This window comes from Alosa pseudoharengus, unplaced genomic scaffold, assembly GCF_046254945.1.
Source record: "Alosa pseudoharengus isolate Yale_2024_CS ecotype anadromous, Long Island Sound unplaced genomic scaffold, YU_APseudo_1.1 YU_APseudo_1.1_scf_11, whole genome shotgun sequence".
Taxonomy (NCBI): Eukaryota; Metazoa; Chordata; class Actinopteri; order Clupeiformes; family Clupeidae; genus Alosa; species Alosa pseudoharengus.
This window is the reverse complement of record NW_027468576.1, coordinates 12,263,283-12,279,750: the sequence shown is the minus strand read 5'-3', so window position 1 is coordinate 12,279,750 and position 16,468 is coordinate 12,263,283.

Below are 16,468 nucleotides of genomic sequence, written 5' to 3'. Positions count from 1 at the left end.
TAGATAAATGATCATGTGCACACCTGCTGTGCTGGAGTCAAGTGTTCATCCACACCTGAAGTACAGGAAACTGGATAGCAGCATTACCAACAAGAAGTGATACGTAGGGTCTTAAGCATGTAAATGTAGTGATGTGGTGTAAAGTGGGGTATTTAAAATAACACTCGTCATTTGAACATATACCTATCTTCTTCTTCTTCTTCTTTTTTGACCATGTATTTATCTGTCTCAACTTTCTCAATCTCTGTTTTTAACCATCTCTGTGACACACACACACACCCACACACACACACGCGCACACACATGCACACGCACACACACACACAGATACAAGCAAACAAACAAACACAACTCCTCACATCTGCCATTCTCAGTGATGGTGGAGCTGGGGAACAGGCTGTAATTCTCACAACAGTGTGATTGGCATCAGAAGGTGAAACATTTCCGCTTTAACAAGCTCTCTCTCTCTCAGTGTGTGTCTCTGACAGGTGTTGTGATGCTAATCCTCTCTCAGGCAGGTGGAGCGGTAGGGAGCTCCATTCAATTTCCTCAACCTACAGATGTGTGTGTGTGTGTGTGTGTCTGTGTGTGTGTGTGTGAGAGTGTGTGTGTGTGTGTTGGTACACCTGGTCAAGCAGACTTCTTAAAATGCATTAACACGTCAGAGAGAACAGAACAGACAGGCAAAATCATGAAACTAATGATTATAAAAGACGTTTTTCATGAGATGTTTTTTATGAGAATGGTTCAGATAGATAGATAGATACTTTATTGATCCCCAAGGGGAATTTTTTTTTTTAGATAGATAGATACTTTATTGAGTATTGGTTCCAATACACTACATACAGTAGGGTACACCTTAGACTGCCCTGGTCCAACCGAACTATACCAAAAGCTGTTAACACGATGCCATGCACCTGGGTGATGTGCAAAATAGGAATGCCAGAGTCCTGTACATGTGTGCTGTATACTAGTGTCCATTTAGACTAATCCCAACAGTCATCACAGCATTCACTCAACAATCACTACAGCACACTAGTTTGCTATTTGGTTGTGTAAGCAATGACTGATTTGCTCATTTTGGACTCCTAGCTATCTGGGTAACTTTAGCAGACAGACTGGAGAACTGAGGGACAGGGGTAGGCCTAGTGGTGGACTGGTCAGTACTCTTGGTGTTGGTAGGCTGGTGGACTGGTCAGTGCTCTTGGTGTTGGTAGGCCTAGTGGTGGACTGGTCAGTACTCTTGCTGTTGGTAGGCCTAGTGGTGGGCTGGTCAGAACTCTTGCTGTTGGTTGCTGTCTTGCTGTGTTAGCTAGCTAACCACCCAGCTTGCTTATATCAGGAGGAATCTTTTTTTTGTGTTTTAGCTTCTTCTCTCACCTCGAAGATGTAAAAGGGGCTACATGAACAATTCTCAGGGATTCAATTTGTCTTCAAAGCACATTGTCTACAGTAACCTACTCCTCTTCCATTGATTTGCACTAAATTCAATGCACAACTTTAGTTGGCTATTTCGAGAGAGTAGCCTACGGCCCAAAGCTAACTGGCTTTAAAAGTCAACATTAGGTGTATCTGAGCTTTTAACACCGGTCCATGGACAACAGATGTAAAATATCCATTTTATAAAACCTTAACATAAACTAGATGTACCGCAGAGCGGTACAAAACATGACCGCCGCCCAGTCCAGCACATTTTTTCCACAAAAAGAAATCACACTGAAAGGCCTATATGATTCTAACTATCTCACTAAATTGCATTATCCACACTCAATTCTCACTGGTATCTGCTAGACAACAAGTACCAAAACATGATTAGTTCATAGATTTCACATGTAAAATTCATTTTATACAACCCCACCTCCATCTTGCCTGTTCATAATTCTGAGAAATTCTTGAAATGTGTGCATGTACATGTTTATGTTATGTGTGTGTGTGTGTGTGTGTGTGTGTGTGTGTGTGTGTGTGTGTGTGCGTGCTTGTGTGTGTGCCTGCGTATGTGCATGTCTACTGTGTGAGTATGCGTCATACGCAGGGTGCGATTTGTAGGGGGGGATGGTTAGGATTTCCCCCCCTCTGGTTTTCCTATCCCTACCTCTGCTAAATTATTTTTATCGTCGGGGGGGACAACATTTATCCCCCTCTGCCCCTCATATTGATTAATGCTACTTCATAAGTAAAGCGCTGCAACGTGAGAACAGTCTAGTAGGCTAGCCCACATAATAACCTGACATCAGAAACTCACCGTCACCGTCAGCACTGATGCTGCTGACAGTGGCTGCGTGATAACTTAATTTGGCCTTGATCGTGCAGGACATTTCAGAATGTCGACTGTGTAATCCATCATAAATGGCTAGGTTCAATGGAAAAGTTAGCTGGACAAATGAAAGAAAACGAGAAGGATTCAGTGAAGCATAATAATGTTTTAGAACCTTCAAAATTAGAAAACCGATGCAACTGAGATGGAGGACAACTGCACGTAGAGTAGAACGTAGGCCTATTGTCCGAAGGAACTTACATTAAATGAGGAGATATTTGCTGAATGTCACAAAAAGTGTTAAGAAATTGCTTGGCATCGCTTATTCAATGGCTCTCTACCGAAACACCTGTAGTTTGCGGAGGACGAACGAGAAAGCACTCGTTTGATAAATCAGCCAGTAGACAAATAACTTTTAGAAATAATCTGTACTGCAAAAACGAATGTTGGTGGGTATTTAAACTAGCCTATCTAGCGGGTGTTTTAACAGCTGCAAGAAATAGAAGCTTCATGGTCTTTATCTTGTGGTTCATAAATTATTTTCATTAAACTTCAAGTTGCCCTATAACTTTACTCTCCAAACTCTTCACTGCACTGTAGGCATTTAACTGACAGTATGATAGGCTATTTATTTTCTGTAGGCTACAATAAACACATTTATTTGTTCAACTTTTGCAATATTACGCACTTGGCTACTGAACGCAAATCAGCAGTAGAGAGAATGCACGTAGCCTACGCAGCATGTAGCGCAATGTGTAGGCTATTTAGTTACCAACTAACACTGTTAGCCAATTCACTAACTTAAGACTTGCCATCATATACAACGTTTTTTTACACAACAAATACAGAAAGGATGGAGGCAGCAAAAGTAGAGAAGTCATTTCAGATGGGGCAAGAACAAGGTGAATTTGTATGCTTGTCAAAACGTAGTCCTACCCTGCATTAGAGCTGATCATCATACCAAGCACACTCGCTGTTTAAAGTCATACACCACGGTAAACTAAAACTAAAATGTTACAAAGGTGGCAAAAACAATATAGGGTATTATTAGCCATGACATTACTAGGCTATGAATCGTTTGTTCATTTTTTTTTTTTTTTGGGGTGGGGGGGGGGGGGGTTACAAACTTATTCAAAATCATCCCCCCCTCTGGTTTTTACACAAATCGCACCCTGGTCATATGTATGATTACTGTGAATGTGTGTGTGTGTGTGTGTATCTGTTTGTGCACATGTGTGCACATGAAATGGGTTAACATGACCCCTGGAGGCAAACATACGGAAAAAATGGTCATCCTAGGCCCTACAGTTCTCAAGATATTCACAGAGAACTGTGTCTGCCCTACCCTCCTTTCGGGGGGTCCAGTCCAGCGGAGGGGCTACAGATCAAAATGAAAAATGATGGTTCCATGCTATCCATGTGGGGGTACATGCCCACCAAGTTTTGTGTACCCCGGTCTTTCAGTGTCCCGGGAATCCTTGTTGGTGTACGTCACTAAATGTACACAGAAATTATTTTATTGTAAGGTCCCCCATGAACGAAAGTACACAAAACTTGGCATGCATTCGGAGGGTGGCATAATGATCCTACACTTTTAATTTCGTGCAGTTTTGACCTTGTCAGCCAGATATATTGTGATGAAAACACCTCATTTTTTGGCTTTTTAATTTTTAACTAGGTGGCGCTATACATGAAATAAGTGGTAATGGGATGGGTTGACATGCCCCCTTAAGACCAACATACATAAAAAAGGTGGACCTCCTAGGCCAGGGGTGGGCAACTAATTTCCCCAAGGGGCCACATGACAAACTGGGACTGTTGAGGAGGGCCGGACCCAAAATAGCCTACGAAACTCAAGTCTGAACTCAATTCTGTTCAATTCTATTCTGTTCTTGTATAACATTAAGCAAATCATATGGTTTTGTTTACTAGTCGTAAGAACAGATGAAAATGTGAGGGAGACAAAGGAAAAACAGCAATATTTAATCTATGTCCGTATTTAATCCTCATTCTCCAAAATGATTTTTTGACATTGAATTTTTTTTTTCAGTTTTCAAAGACTTGATATAAAAAAAAGTACTACAATATCTATATAATTAGGCTAGGTCATGAAAATGTGAAGGAGTCAGTACAACCGATAGGCCTGTGCCACCATTTCATCAACACTTAGCAATATTTCATCATTAAATCATTACCATCATTAAATTAACACTATGCAGAATAAGACTACGAAAATGTGGAGCAGACAATAGTAGGCTGTCATTAGTTAATCAACATGCACAAAGAAAACTATTTTAAAAATGTAGGCTATGTTTTTGCTTTAACTTTATGCACATAACTGTGATTGGTGAACTCGCTCTGTTTGTTGAGCGGCTGCTTCAAGCAACCTGTGGGTAGTAGCATCATACTAGTTCGCTAACATAAGCTTTGCAAATAAACTCAGACATATTTTGGTTACAATTACGGGGTTATCCGATTGTAAACTGTCTATCTGCCAGTAACGTTTTGAAATGAACACTTCGTATCGCCAACGAGCAGCAGTAGGAGTTCCAGTCGTTCTAACAACCTTTGCGGTGGTGAGCGACGCAGACATAAGAGACACAAAACGTTGAAAGGTTTACGCCGACGTAAAGGCAACTGCATTGTGTCGACGCAGAAGCATAAATTCTGTTCACCAGCACATCAGTGAGGGTGTTTACGTCGTATGCATCCACGCACAAATGTATGGGCGTACAAATAGCAGTCGCTTTCAAAATAAAAACAACGATATTGATTTGCATGCATTATCTCTATGCTAGGCTCTTGACTTTTGTTCTTTCACGGACCTTACGTAGACCTTACGCGGGCCGGTCAGGGAAAGCCCACGGGGCCGGATGTGGCCCGCGGGCCGTATGTTGCCCATGTATGTCCTAGGCCCTACGGTTCTCGAGATATTCACAGAAAACTGTCTCCGGCCACCTACAGGCCAGTTGGTGTATAGTAACATAAATTAATTGATTGTGTGGCCCCCCATGAACGGAATTCCACAAAACTTGGCGTGCATACAGAGGGTTTCATAATGATCCTACACTTCCAATTTCGTGCAGTTTTGACTATGTTAGGTCACAGATACCTTCAATTACAACACCTCATTTTTACTTTTTTGTGTTTAACTAGGTGGCGCTATACATGAAATGAGTGGTTATGGAATGGGTTGACATGGCCCCTTGAGATCAACATACAAAAAAAAAATGGTCCTCCTAAACCCTACGGTTTTCGAGATATTAACAGAAAACTGTGTCTGCCCTACCCTCCTTTCGGGGGGTCCAGTCCAGCGGGGGGGCTACAGATCAAAACGAAAAACGATGGTTCCATGCTATCCATGTGGGGTTACATGCCCACCAAGTTTCTTGTACCCCGGTCTTTCAGTGTCCCGGGAATCATTGACGGAAATTTGGGCATGCGAAAAAGAAAAAAAAAAAAAATTCTGACTAAACCTATATGACCGCCGCTTCTCTGCGCGGCGGTCATAATAAATAGATAAAAAGATAAGCCATTTTTCGTATGAGACTTCAGTGAGGTAAGATACGATTAGAGACATTCGATGAGGTGCGATTTGACATATCTGGCCCCTGACTCCCTTCCTCTTGCATAGTAGTCACTGAAACAGCTCTGTATGGGTTCAATGCAACATGAGCTATGCTAATAGAACAAATAGACTCATATTGTTCTCCATCATGTTTCACATGCAAATCATGCCGCCCTCAAATGTATTTGTCCTGCCCATAATCCTTCTGCTCTGCAGCTCTTATTGTTGTAATAGCACTGATGATACATTAGAGAGACCTTAACAAGCTTAATGATCCTGATGACAGCTGACGGCTGCTAATTATTGAAGCCACAACCCAATTTACTACATCTACAGCAGGGGAAAGCACTTTACAGGTTAGCTCTGTGTGTGTGTGTGTGTGTGTGTGTGTGTGTGTGTGTTTGTGTATGTGTGTGTGTGTGTGTGTGTGTGATAGTTGAGCAGTACTTCAAGTGTCCATGAATAATGTATTATCAATGCATTTATCATGAATAGCCACTTTTATTTAAGAATGTATTAGTGGCCTAATGGTAGGTGTGTGTGTGTGTGTGTGTGTTTCAGTGCGTGCGAGAAGACTATGTTCCATAGTCCACATTTCTTTTTATTCTATTTCATTTTATGTGACTCAGCTGCTGCATGTTAAATGGAAAAAAGACCCAGAAGTGAGAGTGTGAAGGAGAGGGAGGGTGAGACGGTGAATGTCTTGAGCACACTGCATTTGAATTCTTCTAAGGAGGGAATAATAGATGCAAAAGGCTCCAAGGCACTTATACCCACACATTCCCTCGCTCACATAATCACACACACACACACACACACACACACACACACACAAACCCACACACACACACACACACACACACACACAAACACACACACACACACACACACACACACACACGTGCGTGCACACACACACACACACACATACCAACACACACACACACAGACACACTCTTTCACATACGCATGCAGACACACACATGGCTCTCCCACTCTCACCCTCTCGTGTACACAGTCTCCTCCACAGTTCATCTGCCACTACAGAGAGATAGAGAGAGATAGAGAGAGATAGAGAGAGAGAGAGAGAGAGAGACCTTTCCATTTAGATTTGTCTCCTTTGAAAAACAAATCCATTACCATTGAAAAACAAATCCATCCCTCACTAAAGCCTTTAGTGTCTCTTCCTACTTATGTAATAATATTACAATTGCGATAGCCTACATGCTTTTAACACATATCTTCAATCAGCTCCTCATCTTCCAACTGCTCTCATGGTGTTGAATGGCACATCCACTGGTGGCATCTCTCGTTGCTGGGTGAGAGTGTTTGTGCACAGGGGCGGAGAGAGCTGCCGTGAGCAGATGCTGCAGGGTGGGACAGCTCCAGAGGACGAAGAGCGGAGTGGTGGCCAGAAGCACCCACACACACACACACACACACACACACTCACACAGACGTTTACACATTCAAATATGAACACACCCACACGGACACACACACACGCACAGACACACACACACACACGCACAGACAGACACACACACACACACACACACACACACACACACAAGGACACACACACACTCGCACACACACACACACACACACACAGCCCTGGCTGCACTGATCAGCTGAGTGTGCAGCCGTGGCCACAGATGGGCCTGGTTGTGGCCACATGGACGCCTCTGATGTCCCTCGCCTCGCTCAGCGCCCGGAGAGCTGCCTGCCTGTCCTCCCGCTCCATTTATCAGTCAGCACATTCTCTGCTGCCACTGTGCTCTGTGTGTGTGTGTGTGTGTGTGTGTGTATGTGTGTGTGTGTGTGCGTGTGTGTGTTCATATCTCAATGTATAAGTGTGTGTGTGTGTGTGTGTGTGGCTGAGATGGCATAAAAGCATGGTCATTTTTCTATTGTCTGCAAAGATCAAGGCAGGAAGGTCTCCTTTAATGTCAGCAGATGCATCGGCAGCCGGACAGGCCAACTCTGGAGCGGCAGACCCTCAGGCGGCGTTGGCACTGGAGGTCCTGGGCAGTCAAGGACCTGGATGATGCAACACAATTTAACAATGTCCATCTCCGTGCAGCCGGTGGATGGCTGAAGCTGCCCGTCCCCAAATCTGTCTCCCTGATGGCTACACCACACACCTCCAGGTCGGGAAGGAGGGACGGAGAACTGCTTGTACCACACATTATGTGCTCCTGTTTCAGACTTCACCATAGAGGACGTCTGTTGGTGTCCAGCCCATGGGGAATGGTCATCCATGGAGAATGAATGCCATGGAACATACCGCAATACTGGTGATTCTGCCCTGCTGGCATCTGCCCTTGCTGGAACCTAGTGTGCTGATGAAAGCACACCTACAGCTGGACACAACATGCAACAGACAACAGAATGAAGATCGCCGTGAAACAGGATGACCCATAATGACCGCAGTGGCTTTAGGAGATCTTTTCGGCACACGTAAGGCACTGTAAAGAGACAGGAACGGTGATCTACATTCTGAGAAGCCGGGGGGGGACAAAACGGCTGGAACAAAACAACGTCCTATAAAACAAAAAACACACAGAAAACACTCTTGCAGAGATCAACATGCACCAGCGCTGTCTGAGTGAGGAATAGAGGAGAGCAGAGGCGAAAGAGCAGGGGGGTGCGGGATAGTGGCCCCACGCTCACATAAAACTGACAGGAAAGAAGAATTCCTCTGAATAAAACATTTCCTTTCAATGGCTGTCGTGCATGGAGACTACTGAAAATACATGTGTGTGTGTGTGTGTCTGTGTGTCTATGAGTGTGTGTGCATGAGAAAGATTGAAAGAAAGAATTTAAAAGGAACAAAAGGTGAGAGACAGGTTGAGGCAGATTGGGAGAGACTGACCGAAAGGTTGAAAGAAAGGAAGCATGTGAGAAAAAATAACATCAGGAGGAACGAAGTAGGACCAGAAAACAAACAGAGAGATGAGCATCAAAAGGGACCGAAGTGAATAAGAATGTTGGTGAAAGAGAGAGAGAGAGAGAGTGTGTGAGTGTGAGAGAGAGAGTGTGTGTGTGTGAGAGAGAGAGAGAAATGTTGGGGGTGGGAGATGAAAAGGTAGACAAGACTACATAGCAATTCTTCAAACTGTATACTTGAATTCTGTGCCATATTTTTGGATCCAATCAGATATGCCAGAGTTTCATATTTACCTTTTGGACTTATATTTGCATACTTTGGGTTTGCATACTTGGAAATGATCCTTGATATGGTTATATAAAGACAGCACACATTTAAATTAGGCCACATAGTCTCACCGTGGTTCACATAGACAGCATATGTGGGCATAAGTTCTGTTTTAAAGACAAAACAGACAAAACTATGTTATTGGTTTTTTTACATAATCCATGAGGAATGCAAACAGAATATTGTTTACAAAAAATTAACTCTACAAATGTCCAGTGTTCTTCCCAAACTAGTTCAAAATATATGCAATATGTTTTACAATATTTTGCAAATATTGTTTTGCAATATGTCTGTATATGTACGTATATACAAACCTTTACTGCATTTCATTGTTTCTGTAGGCCTATTTGTACTCTACACAATGACACTAAAGTTGAATACAATCTGATCTAATCTAAACTTGCTATGTACTTGCTCACCAAATGTTTTCTGTATTCAGTCAAGGAGGTTGGATATTAGGCTTACATCACTCGGCACTGAGGCCCCCTGGCCTCTATTCAAGTAGAATTATGCAAGATGGATGATGTAAAAGGAAATAGTTTTGTAATTCTGAAGTCCAATTCCCTGAGGAGATTTCAACAAATGTGAAAATCAATTCCAGAAGCAGTTGTGGAGAACAGATAGAGGATGAGAGTGGAGGTGATTTGACCCTGGCTCGGCCCAGTCTGGAGTTGATAGCCTTAGAGGTGCCATAGGGCTGGATATGGCAGTGTTTTGTTTCAGTACACTAAAACGAATGTGTTGAAAGCAACACAACTATGAAGGTATATTGGGTGCAAAAGTGGCGAGCACATTTAACTGCAGATTTTGCATGTGCAGACTAAAGTCATAAATGTGTAACAGTAAAGTTGAAGTTGTACATATTTTTTTATATCTTGTTAACACAAAATAGGGGCTACGGGTTCACAAATCCTTTTTACAGGTACACAAATCCTATCCTGTGAGTCACAACTTTCAAGAGTCATGCACTCGACACTTTTGCTCCAATCGTTGCAGCGCAGTTGGTGCGAAACACATTTGCACATCCGTATTTCATAATCTGAGAACATGCACAACATTCGTGCATTTGTAAACCCAAATGTGAACTAATGCATCCAAAGTTGTGCATCTGTGAAATAATATCTCATTAATAAAATTCTACAGATCGCTTTGATTTTCTTGCACGACTACAAGTCAATTGATACAAGTGCTCGAATCTGCTTCTGCGAGTGACGGTACTTTTGCTCCTGGCTAGGTGATATAATAGGAGCAAAAAGATTTGTATGTGTGCACGTCGAGCGAATCAATCGAGAAAACAAGGCGGCCGGATCTGGATCCTGGATCGCGCTCAGACTACCATTGCCTGCTCATAAGGTAGGTAATATGATAATAATATGAAGAAAGTTATCTTGTTTGTTGGTTTACATTATCATGACAGCTATGTTTAGCTTAGCTTACCTGCTTGCTAAATCCTCCAGTGCCAGATCAAGCTAGCTAGCTATCGCTAGATAAACTAGATGTACCGCAGAGCGGTACAAAATATGACCGCCGCCCAGTCCAGCACATTTTTTCCACAAAAATAAATCACGCTGAAAGGCCTATATGATTCTAACTGTCTCACTAAATTGCATTATCCACACTCAATTCTCACTGATATCTGCTAGACAACAAGTACCAAAACATGATTAGTTCATAGATTTCACATGTAAAATTCATTTTATACAACCCCACCTCCATCTTGCCTGTTCATAATTCTGAGAAATTCTTGAATTGTGTGCATGTGTGCATGTACATGTTTATGTTATTTGTGTGGGTGTGTGTGTGTGTGTGTGTGTGCGTGCTTGTGTGTGTGCCTGCGTATGTGCCTGTGCATACAAGCGTACATATGTCTACTGTGTAAGTATGTGTCATACGTATGATTACTGTGAATGTATGTCTGTGTGTATATCTGTTTGTGCACATGTGTGCACATGAAATGGGTTAACATGACCCCTGGAGGCAAACATACGGAAAAAAATGGTCATCCTAGTCCCTACAGTTCTCAAGATATTCACAGAGAACTGTGTCTGCCCTACCCTCCTTTCGGGGGGTCCAGTCCAGCGGGGGGGGCTACAGATCAAAACGAAAAATGACGGTTCCATGCTATCCATGTGGGGTTACATGCCCACCAAGTTTTGTGTACCCCGGTGTTTCAGTGTCACAGGAATCATTGATGGAAATTTGGGCATGCGAAAAAAAAAAAAAAAAAAAAAAAAAAAAAATCTGACTAAACCTATATGACCGCCGCTTCGCTGCGCGGCGGTCATAACTAGGGTTGCACCGAATCCAAGGTTCGATTTCGGATTCGGACGAATCTTAAGCTTTTTGATGGGATGCCGAACCTTGTTCTAAAACCGAACCGAATCCTAGGCTACTCAGTGTTTCTGCCGCTGCTAGAATATGAGTGCCGTTGCAATAGGCTACACAAGATAGGCTACCGCTAACTATCCACCCCCTCATGTCATGTCTCCCTGCCATTGTTTAGTAGGCCTACTCACCACAATCATAGAAATATTATCTTATTATCTCTTATGATCCAAAATAGATATTCTTTGAGTTGTTAGGTTTTTGAACCTTTATTTTAACTAATGACATAGAAAACATGATCAATTGCATCCACATATCAGTTTCCTAAAACTGTGCCTTGGAAACTGCAAAGCTCTTAAAGTGACAGGTACTAATTAGCCTCACGGTCTTAAAGTGATAGGCACTCAATTAGACCTACACACCACCAATACAATGTAGCCTAATGACATTAAAGATAACTGAAATGGTTTAGCTCACAGGCAGAATGTGGTTAAAATGAATTGTAAAAAAATATTTTCTGTCTTGTGCCATTTATTTTTACATTTTGTTTCATATCAATTTCTACCAGTAAATGAAAAAGATGAACAGAAAAAACATGAATAATCCTGCCTATAATGTGACCAGATCACATGCTGCAATAATCATGCTTTGTAAATGGCATTTTCCCCCACAGTTTCACAGTTTTTGGTGATGTTTATGCATGCAAAACAGACATGACTGGGATTCGGTATTCGGTTCGGTATTCGGCCGAATCTTAAAGAAGGTATTCGGTATTCGGCAGAACCTTAAAAATAAGCCTTAAACCTAAAAATCAGGATTCGGTGCATCCCTAAAAATAACACAACTTGCGTTGAAAACAACGCAACATGCTTTGTTTTTTAACACATCTCTGTGTCCAGATAGGGACAACACATGTGTGAGGCGAAATCCGTCATTTTGCCCACGGTGCTATTTTGAGAAAATCCACGATAAACAAACGTACAGGTTAAAATGTCAAATTTCACGATTTCGCATAATTTCGACAGTATACAGTCTACACTTTCATATTGTGAACAAATTTCACGGATAAATATAAGTTTTGACTGTTAAACCCTTACTTTATTTAGGTGAAGATTCAACACATTAGCAGTCATTCCCTTTGTCCGCCGCTATAAGGTTTTACGGTAGGGTACGGTAGAGCAAATTTACTCATTAGGCTACTCATTACTCGTTACTCAATGTGTCAGCTCTATATCGTTCTTGGCAGATGTAACCGAATATGAATGTGAAAGACTTGCCTTTCAGGGCACGAACGGTCAAAAGCACAAACTTAGAAATATCCTGACGTCATTTCAGGGACCATACACAATCTGTGTAGGCTACACAGAACTTCCTCTCCCCTTACTTCCTCCGAAATAGATGAATTATATTCTATAGTGACCTTATGACCGTCCCAGGTATTAACTAGGGGGCAGAAAAAGACTCATTGCACGGTTGAAACTATGGTTGAAACTGCAGTCATCCGCTTCAAAGTCACGCTACCGTAAGGCTAATCATAGTTGTGTGCCTTCACACTATCGCACGTGACAATTTACTTAAAAAAGTGATTTTCTCCTCTTCTGGCGTATCGTGACAGGAGAACCATGCCAACTTTGGATGCGGTTATCTTAGCGATACTTTTTGCAATACCCACGATATACATATCGTTGGAAAGCTTAGTTTATGGTCATTCGTGTGAGTACAATAACTTAATTTTGTAAATTTTACCAAAACGACTGGTTTCGCCTTGCAGGGTCACATTTGTTTTAAGAATGTAGGTAGAACTAATACAAAATCCTGAACAGACTAATGGTCATGTCTCCTTCTTTCTCAGAAGTTGGGACAGGTATCCATGCATATCCATCTCTGGGGTGACTGTACTGTACCCTCACTCTTAAAATGAATGGAAACAACACAAACTGTGCTGTCCCTGACATTTGATGTTACAGCTTAAATATAATCAAGATAAACAACATTTGATAGACAGAAGAAACATTAATTGTAAACTATTAGTGACATACTTGAGTGCAATGTTATGTTACATGATCACTTGGTGCTAGGGGCAGCATCTTACAAAGGACTACAGGTACAGAAGGCAAAAAGTAAAAAATTCTGCAACCAGTTGAATCCGACTAGGGTCATTTTCCGACCCCACCCCATCTCTCTCTCCCACTCACTTCCTGTCAGTCTCGTCACTATCCTGTCATAATAAAGGCAAAAAAGCCCCAAAATATATATACTCAAATTATGCAAACCAACACCTTTTTGGTCTGAGCATTGGAGTTTGCTGACCAGTTGCTAGCATGAAAAAGTAAGATAGTCCAAAGCATAATTTTCTCTTTGCTATCAGGAGAAATGGTAATTTTATATGAACCATGGAGTGCGAAACTAGTCGTTTCTGTGATTTCTCCCTACCTATGGGAAAAACTCCCAGCTTCTTTATGTTGTTGCAAACGGAAGTTTATGAGGAATGTGACGAAACTTTGCCACGCCTCCACTTCCCATCAACCAGATAACTTAGTCAAGGCTAACCTGCCGGCACCGCTGCAGCATTTGCTCGTGCTCGCAACCCACCACCTCCCTGTTCGCCTCCCGGCAGAGCATTTCGGGACCCCGGCCAGTGACCTTGCCAAACATGCTATCTCTGCTTAATTATACTTATGCTGTTCTGACACTTAAATGGTAATATACTCTTAGCTCAGGTCCAGTCTGGTCCTCTTATATCGCGCAGCGCTTATTCTATTGTCTGGCATCTTGCCCAGCCTCTGCCAGCGCAGCCAGGTCAGGCACGATGTCACGTTAAGCTTCTCGGGTGCCCGTGGTCGTCACCCCGGGTCGACGTCTGCCAGCGCAGTTCCCGTCTGGCGTGATGCCGTGATGCACTTCGCGACCACGAGCGGTAATGCCACGCAGAGCTGCCGTGTTCCTGAGAAGCTCATTAGGACCCTGACTAGTGACCTAGACAAAGCGCTCATACATTTATTCTGTCTGGCAAATTTTATATAGTGAACGCTTGAACTCAAGTTGTGTACCTGCAAGTGACTCAAACAGGTGCACATTGCAAAACTGATGTTTTAAGGGAAAAGATGGGACACCAGTGTTCTTAACCCAAAGCACAAATTGACCTGAAAACATTGTGTCATCATTTCTCTTTTCATCACTTTAATTCCTTTTTCCATCTCCTTTTTTGCTGTTTTGAATTCTTCCTTTCATCATTGCTTGAGTACATCCAAGGGAGTGTTTGCCTCACATGCCCTCCTCGTACAAGCAGGGTGATGTGTGTGCGTAGCCTCTGTCTGTCTACCTGGGAGAGTAACTGCCTGCTAACTAGCTTCCGATCACAGTGGCAACAATCATGACTTCACCCCCTGATAATGCAATCTGTCAGAAACAACATTCTCTGGCCCTGACAAAAGCTCCTGCAGCCATGCAGAAAGAGCATGGGGTAATTTCATATGCTCCACAAAGGATGATGATGAAGGAATGTGCTAAAGAAAAGTGCTAATAAAGGAATGGCAAAAAGATGAGAGTGATTTTAAACAAATTCCTTATAGGCAAGTCCCGCCACTCTGCAGACATCTTGGTAACGGCTTCGGGTAGTTATTTTGGGCAGATATGTTCCTATTCAGATGAATGGGGAGGCAAGTATGAGAGGTCATATTGACATAAAAAGTGCATCAGGCAAATCTGTGTTTAAATCTGAATTGAACAATATAAATATCTCCCCCAAAATTGCTAAAATAAGGCTAAAAAGAATGTTTTTACAAAAATGCTTTTGGTCACTTACATTACAGAAAGGAGCCGAATGTGTGAAGACAACCGCCATATTGGCGTTACAAACTAACCCTTGCATTTCTATGGAGGATTCTTTGAGTGCTGTGACTCCTCATTAGAAAGTCTCTGTTTCAACTCTCTCTCACACTCACACTCTTCAGAATATACACAGACACACACACACACACACACACACACACACACACACACACACACACACACTAAGAAGTCTGTTGTGTGTGACACTTTGATGAAGACCCCATCACATCCATATGGTAGCATCACATGCAGCAGCCTCTGGGTTCTTGCTCACTCACCCACCCACACACACACACACACACACACTCAGTGAAGCTCCTGCTGCGTGTGGGATCATTGCTCAGTTAGACCCAGGAATGAGTTACACAGCACATAGATGAACAAGAACAACTCTGCCCCTTCATGCCGATAGAATTAACCAGATCTGAGACTGAGGCTTATCAGAACTCTTCCCATTAAACATTAGCCTTTTTTCAGGCTTTGGTTTATGTTGCACAACACAGACACATACACACACACATATGCATATGCTATTTCACACACATACCGCACACACACCAGTGCATAAAAATATGGTTTCAAATGCAGAGGCGGACAGAGTACACAGCTTCATTACTTGAGTAAAAGTACAGATACCCTTTGCTAAATTTTACTCAAGTACAAGTAAAAGTACAACAGTCAGATGTCTACTTAAAGCAACACCAAAGAGTTTTTTGTACCTTAATATAATGTTTCCAAAATCGTTTTAGTGGTTCAACTACTCGGGTCAACGGCACTTCTGCATTTGCTTCGCGGACCTCTATCGGCTATAACCGCACTATGTAAGTTTGCCAGATCGGGTAGCGAATCTGTAGTTCGATAGAATGAGACATAAGTATTCCTAGTATTCCAGTATTTCTAATACATATATTTAAAATACGTATTTCAAATACAAAATACTATTTTGTAATTGAAACACTTGAAGCAAAAACTATCATTAACTTGTTCAGAAAATTGAAATAATCTGGCGAGGTGGGGCCACAGGCTAGCACATTCCCGGGATGGACCTGCTGCGTCTTCATCCATTGTTTCGTCCATGGTTTCGTTTCGTCTCTTATCTAAATCTAACCATGGAGTTGACTTTAGCGGAAAGCTGAAGGTGATTGCTGATAGGCTGTCCCAATCAGTGGCGCCTGCACAATCCAATCACGTTTGAAAGAGAAACAACAAATTGAGGGTTTCCGAGATTTTTCTTTTTTCCTTTTTTTTTAGAAGTAACGGGTACTCACGG